The 8,616-nt window shown below is 52.4% G+C and overlaps 1 pseudogene; it reads left to right on the top strand.

The window, feature by feature from the left end:
• The first annotated feature begins 4,165 nt into the window (after positions 1-4,165).
• On the top strand, positions 4,166-4,337 carry LOC144764352 (U2 spliceosomal RNA; annotated as a pseudogene).
• Positions 4,338-8,616: the final 4,279 nt, after the last annotated feature.

Raw genomic sequence — 8,616 nt, 5'->3', positions numbered from 1 at the left:
AGAATTCTTTAGTTATTCACTTGGCAAAAACAAACTTAACTTAAACTGTAACTTTCTATTCCCGCCCACGCATTAGACTTAGGTCAGGTACACGGGGTAGGCGTATTTAGAAACACCAGTTGAGTACGTTTAGTCAAATGTATATGTGTATGTAAATATATTTTAATCATTTTAAACATCATATGGCTCAGAAACCATATCAATGTTTTTACAGTATTATTTTATACTATTGCTTTTAATGTATGCACTTTACTTAACTATAAGTATTGCAATAATATCGATCCATTTCTCATGTATGAGAAAAGAGACTGATCAATAAATAACATCTTTTATTGAACACGCCCATCTCTTCCTTTTCTCTACATTCTGATGAGACTAAGAATGCACGTACTGACTGAGTAAAATAATTGCCTTGTGCTCACACGACTCTCGAGATTGACTCTTGATTAGGGGAGAGCAAAGTTGTCATGTTCTATGGTTGTCAGAACCTAAATCCCTTCTTGTCTAATCAGGGGAGTTAATTCCTTCCTTGAACATTCGAGAAAGTTTCTAGCGAACTCTGAGCTTAGCTGGCAAACCCAAAAATTAAGTCTAGTATTGACAGTAGTAGACCTAGTTAACGTCTGGCCTAGGCCTTTACTGCTGTAGGTACTATTCCAATGCGCAGAGCCTATTGGGAAAATAGGAGCTACACTACAGAGTATAGGTTGAAGTTCAGGGACAGTAGGAAACCGTCTCACCAGTCTTGGGAGGAGTTTGCAGGGGACTGTCAGTGTGCACTGATTGAGTGGTTAGAGGTTCCCACGGGACCTGATTTTGACAAGCTGTTTGATCTTATTCTCAAGGAGCAGGTGCTCAGTTGTTGTTGGCCGGAGTTGCGGCAACACCTGTTGAGGTTGGAGACCTTTGATCCTTGGGAGCTGGCAAAGGAAGCAGACAGATTGGAAAGTGCTAGAGGTTCTCTAGAGTCATTAGGGAGTGACTCCAAAAGTAGTGGTTCAGGTATCTTCCAGCCCAGCGTGGTGGAAGAGGCTCAGTGTAGCCCAGCTAGGTCCCAGGATAGCGAGGAGGGTGTAGGGGCTCACTGCCTGGCTCAGTGGAGCAGGAGTGAGGGGGAGACCGAGGTTCCCCAGACGCCCAAAGCCCTGCCTCAGGACTTGGATGGTTTCTGTAGGGAACACCAGGTTGGGGACCTAGGCTGTCCTGTTAGTCCATTTGAGGAAGATCTCCTAGTGAGTAGAGGACCTGGAGCGTCTGTAACCAGAGCTTCTGTGGTTCTAGAGTCTGGCAGTACCGCTCCGGTAGGGAGGGTACAGGAGTCCAGCGTGAGGAGTGATTGGGGGATGAGTTTCCCAGTGGATGCACCAGTGGACCAGGGACTAGCCAGTGGGGCTAGATCTTCTTGGGGGGACCCGGGTGGCGCCACTTCTGGTCTGGGGGATCGTCACGCACTGTCAGGTGGACAGGGGATGGGAGATCTGCGCCAGAACAGTCACACGACATATGTGTCATTTGTTAGCCTCAGGGGGATGGTGTGTGAATCCCCAGAAGTCCTGGAGTGCCAGGCAATTGTTCCACCAAAGGTTTTAGACCGGAGGTTGGTTGGCCATGTTCAGGATCAGCCCGACCTGAAGGGTAGGACAACTGTAACCAGTGTCCTGACCGGTTCTTCTTCCAGAGGACCTTCTCCAGGTGGGAGAGGGCAGACCTCTGGGGGGCAAAGTGGTGACGAGCCCTGAGAGGCCCGCGAGGGCATTTTGTTTCCTGCCCACAAGAGGCTCAGGCGACCTGTTGAGCGTAGAGCCACGAGGGCTCTAGGGGCATCAGTTATTTTGAGCCTGAGAGGCTCCTGAGGGGCCAGTCCTTTGTCTAGAGCCCTGAGAGGCTCAGGGGACAGTCGGTTGGCCAGAGCCTGCGAGGATCTAGTGTTGGCCCAAGCCTTGTCTCACACAGCTGCCCAGCACTTCGTGGGCAGCTGCCACGTTTAGGCCCTGACATTGGGACAGTTCTGGTGTTCCTGCCTATGGACAGTCACAGGTGGTGACTTATGTGAGTTTGGCGCAATTGTTCATTTCCTGCACCTCTGAATGTGTTTTTATGCGTCATGTGCCTTGTTTTTTCACCTCTGAATGTATTGTTGATGCATCATGTGTTTTCCTCCCTTACACCTCTGAATGAATGTTATGCATTGCATCATGTGTTATGTGCTTACACCCCTACAGGTATTGTAATACTTAGGTGGTTGTTTTTCTCCTAGTGCAGGTGGTGCTAGTGAGGTCCTGGTTACCAGTGATTACTGGTTGTGTGCTACAGTGATTTTATATTCTATGTTTTACAGTCTAAGTGCTATTTCTGAAAGTGTTACTTCTGATTCCTGACAGTGGTCCAGGTGGCCCTGTCTTGTACATATCCCCTGTAAATTCTGCCTGTGCCTCTGGCACATTGTAAAGTGTGTGTTTTATCTAATGTGTTTTGGTGTAATACAAAGGCTATTTTTATATAACCTTGTGTGGAGTTTCCTTTGTGGTGGGTCCTGGATGTTGTTGCTGGGGTGCGTGTGCAAATACTTAACTCACATCGCCTCCAAGTTCAGCCTTGCTGCTCGTGCCACGTTACCTAGAGGGTGAGCAGAGGTTATCTTGGCGTGTAACTCCCTTGCCCTGACTTGGGAGTGGTGGTCTCTGACTGACTTTGGCGAAAGCCCTGGCCAGCCAGGGATCCCATTTCCAACACAACCCCACAGCCCACAACTGGAAAGAGGTATATGACAAGGTGGAAAAAAAGGTTGGTTTGTGGTCCACCCGCAAACTTACTCTGGAGGGTAAAATATTGGTACTAAAAGCAGTCTTAATTCCTATTATGCTCTATCTGTTTATGGCCTTCCCACCCACGAAACCTATCCTGCAGAAATGCACCAAGCTTTTCTTTTCTTTTCTATGGGGATCCAGGATGGAAAAGTTAAGCCGTAATAAAGTTTGTAAGCATTGGACGAGAGGGGGGGAAAGGTATGCCTGATGTGCACTCTTTCCTGTATTCAAAATTGCTATGCCATACTGTATCAAGAGCTACTGATCCATTTCCATCATGTGCCAGTTTATTTACGCGCTATTTTGTTAGAACATTGTTAAGAACTCATGCTTTGTTTTTCCCACTGAATTTGGGGCCTTTGGCCCAATCCATACCTCCTTACTATAAAGGCTTACAGACTTATTTAGACTCTTTGGACTTTGCAATCATACCCCGTGCTGCCTGCCAGGACGCAAAAAGACTGAAAATGGCCCTGCGACTTCAAGAAACACCCACTATCCTGGGAGCCTTCTCAGAACAACAATCTATTGACATTTGGAAGCTAAAGGGGCACCGGGGCCTTTCGCACAACCAACGGGACATAGCGTGGATGGGCGCCCACAACTGCTTGCCTACTACAACTTTTCAACACAGGCGAGGACTCACGCCATCGGCACGTTGCCCCAGAGATGGCTGTGCGCAGGAGGAGTCGATCTATCACCTGTTTTGGACTTGTACTTTTGCTGTTGCTTTTTGGAAATTGTTGGCCCCTTTTCTAGCAAATGTTGCAGGTATCTCCTCCTTCTACTTTGATAAATTAATGTACGGCTGGTCGCTCCCCACAACTAATGTCCAAAAAGCATGGAGGGTGGTGAATTGTGGCAAAGAGACACTCTGGGAGGCACGCAACATGCTGTTGTTCAACCACAAGACACTCTCCCCGAAAGACTGTAGAAACTTGTGTCTAGATAAAATGAACACATATTTTCAAGTGGACTTACGTGACTTTGGTTTTCAACGGGCGCATGAACTGTGACACCCAGAGAACTGGAAAGGATGGGTGACCTGAAAGACCTTCTTTGCCTCACAAACCCAGCCACCGGGTCCAAAACTATGGATTGGCATTTGTAAAATAGGCCATAAATAAAGTTTACTGCCTAAAGCCTGCTTTACCAGGCATACGGATAGGTTTTTTTGACACATGTATACAAATGAATATTTGAAGCAAAATTCGGATGAAGTGCCAGTTTTTCAATAATTTGTTTGTTTTCTTGCATCTCCTATTGCTACTGTATTGACCTATGTATGTACTTTGAAAAGGCATTATTGTAATGTGATTGTGTCCTTTTTCCTCCTGTATGCACCTTTACTCATAATAAAGGATTTTCAAAACAAAATCTGTTCTTATCAGTTTAATATCTGATACGTCCTCTATCTGGGGACCATATATTAAATAGATTTTTGGAACAGGGAGATGGAATAGGAGCTTGCTCTGTCCACTCCACGCATCAACCTGGTATTGCAGTACCTCCAGGAATGGAGCACTTCCCCACCCGGGGAAAACAATGCTGTCGAAAAATAGACGAGAAAACGAAAGTAGCGCTTCTTTACCAAATCCTGCAAAATGGTGCTATTGTGTTTGCGTGAGAATAAAACCAACCTGGTCACCGTGTCTTGCTCTATTTATTTATTTGCCGCTTTGGGGCCAACATGCTGTGCTTTATTTATTTATTTTTCAAGTTTTCTTGAACTTTTTTTTTCTGACCTTCTCCATCCAGACGCTGCTCTTTGAAAGAGAAAAATTTAAGAAACAGACTGCTGCGAGGGAAGACCCTGGTCCGAGTAAGCCAGGCAGATTGCTTCGGGAGGCGTTAATTCTGGCACCATTCTGGTTATCGCTTCTCGGCCTTTTGGCTAAGATCATAGGTAGGTTCACCTAGTCTGGAGTCTACCTGGGAGGTCTGACTCCGATCCCCAACACTTGAAGGTGCTGGACCTGCGCTCCTTGCTTTGTCCGAGGCCAGGCTGAGTACCGACGAGTGAAGGAAGGAGAGGTCCAGGGAGAACTTGGGAGAGGCCATCTAGGGGGCTGGGACTCATATCTCTCTGGTCCGGAGCGAGGCTGCGCTACCTGGAGAAGCCATACCTAAGGGACACCTGCATCATTTGAACGGCTGCTCACTGCACATAGCTCTAGGGACGAGAGGATTGAGGGCCACCCCACTTTCACCGTGACTAGGAGCCCGCCGGCTGGCTGGGCTCCCCCACCTCTGAGGGATTATCGCACCTGAGCATTGAACCCAGGGCACGCCGCTCCGCTGCCACCACCTACGCGACGACACCACCTCAAGGCCCTGCCGCCAGTGACCAGTGTGGGAAGAGCACCACTCCAGCCTTTGAGCGCAAGTTTTTGCCCCCCATTGCAAAAATTCAAGGCACAACCGTCACCCCCCCCACCCCCATCTGAGCTCCAGACGATCAGGAGCTCCACAGTGAGAGAGTCGGAATTACCGACCTCACCAACGCTTTTTGATTTCTTCTTTTTTTACTGCCTGGCACACTAAGGGTGCCGCCTGCGAGACATACATCAGAGTCCTCTACAGGGAAGGAGGCTTCCACCGAACGAGAGCAGAGGAGGCAATGCCGGGCCCCGGGTGAAGCACAGTCGCGGACTAGTCTTCCCCCGGGGTCATTCGCTCGAGATCAGGCTAGCTAGGGGGAAAGGGTGGAGTTAGGGGGAGGTTATAAGTGCACGGGGGGGAAGGGAACTTCCTCTTCCTGCACTCAGCACCATCAGGAGGGTTTTATCAAAAGGGGGTCTCAGTTAGTGGAGAAGGTTAGTGTGGGTTGCAGTTGGACGTTTTACCGGGGTGTTGAGGTGGTTGTTTGGCATCGGAGGTCGCTGACCGGTGACAGAGGTTTCTTGTTTTTGCCTTAGGCAGGTTGCGGCGGTGATCAGGCATGGCTGAGGTGCCAGCGGATGAGGTGGGGCGGCGCTATTGCTCTTAGCGAGGGCGGGCCGGGAGGATCTCTTGCAGCCCGGTGTTCTTTCCCAGGCGTGGGTGGGATGTGTCAGGGCCCCGCACGCGGCCTCGGCTGGGGTCGCGGCAGCGGTCCTGGCGTGCCAGGAAGACTCGCGGCCGCCGAGTGATCAGACGGCCGTGAGGGGGCAGGACGGGGTCTTGAGGAGAGCGGCGCGGGGCGGCAAACGGAAGAGCCTGCCCCCACGTAAATACCCACAGCTGCAATTTGTGCCCCCTGGGCCGGGTGAAGCCCTCATGGTGTCGGCCCAAGCGGGGGGAGTGGCGACGGAGGAGACAGGCGGAGCGCTGGGTGCGGAGGGGGCGGAGCATGTGGCCTTGGTGGGTGGGGGGGCCCGAGAGGATTCGGAGTCAGGCCTGGTGAGCGTGGGGCTGCAAATATGGCAGGGCAAGCAGCACTGCAGGTTTCTGCGCCTGCAGTTGAGGAGCTGGTAGGGGGGCAAGGGGAGGACGCTCCCATTGACCTTTCTGTTGGGTCCAGGGCAAGCACACTGGCCCCAGCAAGAGGTGGGACGGTTGAGGCTCAGTCGGTAGGGCAGGGTGGAGCTGCCTTTCTGGGGGCTCAGGGGGTGGGTGGGGGCCCAGTTCTAGGAGCTCCCCATGACTGGGTATTGCCGCCTGGAGTGGGGTTTCAGGGCTACTGCCCGCCACTCCCCTCCAGAGTTGGGGGCCTATGGCGTGGTAAGACAGGTTACAGGAGCAAAGGCTCTTGCTGCAAATGAATGAGGCGAGGTGGGCAGAACAGACTGCGGCCGGGGTTGGAGCGGTTTGGGGGACTGAGTGGGAGGGGCTGCCCACTCCCATGTCTGAGGAGGAGCGGTTGGCGGAGCAGGAGGAGGCGGACAGGAAGGCGCAGGGCAAGAAGGTGAGCGGAGTGGGTCCTAAGGGTCAGCAGGCAGGTGCAGGGACGGCTGAGCCGGCTTTGAGGCTCGATGGTGCTGGGGCCCACTCAGGCTGCAGCGACCTGAGGGGTGGGTGGGGTTCCAAGCCGACGGGTGTCGGCAGAGGTCGGGGTGGCCTGGCGGGGTGCAAGACGGCTCCAAAACACCGGCCGGAAGCAGCAGGGCGGTCCGCGGCGGACATCCCTCCATCGCGGGACCGGGCAATGGCGACGTGTGCGTCTGGTGTGCGGAGAGCGTCTGCTGGGATGAGTAAAGGTGTGAAGAGAGCGGTCAAGGAAGTATTGTGTGCACCTGTGGATGTGGAGCCAGTGTTGGAATTGGATTATGAGGATGAGAACGAGGAGCTTGAGAGGGCCCCGGGAGTTACTCTCCAAGTTATCAGGTGAGGGGTCTTGGAGGGCAGCCTGGGATGATGGGCCAAAATGAGGTAGGAAAAAGGCTTGTAGATCGGTGGGAGTGGGGGATTGGTCAATCTGGGAACCGGGAGCGCCAAAGGGCGGTCCGTCTGCGGAAGGTAAACAGGCGGAGGGTAAGTCCTCTAGATGGGGTTGGCTATGCCCTTAGGGTCTCACCTATCAGGGAAAATTAAGGGAAGGATATGGAAACATGAGTATGTGGACGTCTTTAATCTGTTGCACAGAGAGGTACAGGCAAAGGAGGAGGAGTGGGAGCCGACTAGGCGGCCCAGGGTCCCGGTCACAATGGAAAATTAGACTTCTGCGTTCTTGATTTATGCCAGCATTTACTGCGAGAAGTACCTGGACAGGCCACTGCTTTGCTGAAGTACATGGACATCATACGAAAGGCGCAAATGCATTTTAGAGGGTTTGCTTGGTTGAGCTATGATGAGGAGTTCAGAGCTAGAGTTAGTGCTAACCCGGATAAGAATTGGGGGAAGGTAGATCAGGAACTCTGGATGCAGTGGATGGCGTCCACACATTCCTCCACGTCTACACATACGGCCAGCAGGGTTGCCCGTGGCGTATCGGTCTTTTCCGCCGCGTCCCGCCCACGGCGGGGCGGAAGTGCTGCAGCCAGCACACTTACCACTGGACAGGCCAGCAAACCGGGGAGCTACAACACGGGGGCTTGTTGGAGTTACAATAGAGGCTACTGCTCACGCTACCCCTCTAAGTTTAAGCACGAGTGCTCTAAGTGCGGCGGGAAGCACGCCCTCACGCAGTGCCTTACGCTGGTCACCCCCTCAGAGCAGTGGCAGAACGCCAAAGGTAGGGGCCAACCTGGACAGAAGGGCGCCTACACCGGTTAGGGTGGAGGCGATGGCCCTGTGGCTCTAATGTTACCCGAACCAGGAGGCGGTTTCGCGGCTTTTCTGGGGTTTCACAGAGGGATTTAGGGTGGGCTATCAGGGTCCCAGAGCGAAGCGGTGGGCTGACAATTTGAAGTCCGCTAAGGACGGAAGGGTGGCCAGCCCGTTCAGCGACTGGACGACAGAGGATCTGATAATTTCTCCGCTAGGGGTGGTACCGAAGAAGGAGGAAGGGGAGTTTCGAATGATACACCATCTCTTGTGGCCTGAGGGTCAATCAGTGAATGATTTCATCGCCGAGGAGGACTCAAGGGTGCTCTTTGCTTCGGCGGACGATGCGATTCGCCTGGTGCGGGTGTGTGGGCCGGGGGCGGAGTTGGCGAAGTGTGACATCAAGGCAGCCTTCCGACTGCTGCCCATACACCCGGCGGATTTCTCGCTCCAGGGGATGCAATTCGGGTGTTCCATCTACGTGGACAAGGTTTTGCCCATTGGGTGTGTTATTTCCTGTGCACTGTTTGAACTCTTTAGTACATTCCTGCAGTGGGCCTTCACGAGGTTTAGTGGGTGCCGAGACGTCACTCACTATCTGGATGATTTCCTCTTCCTGGGGAAG

This window comes from Lissotriton helveticus, chromosome 6 (genome assembly GCF_964261635.1).
Source record: "Lissotriton helveticus chromosome 6, aLisHel1.1, whole genome shotgun sequence".
Taxonomy (NCBI): domain Eukaryota; kingdom Metazoa; phylum Chordata; class Amphibia; order Caudata; family Salamandridae; genus Lissotriton; species Lissotriton helveticus.
The sequence above is the reverse complement of the archived record's forward strand: the minus strand, read 5'-3'. Positions and strand labels throughout refer to the sequence as shown.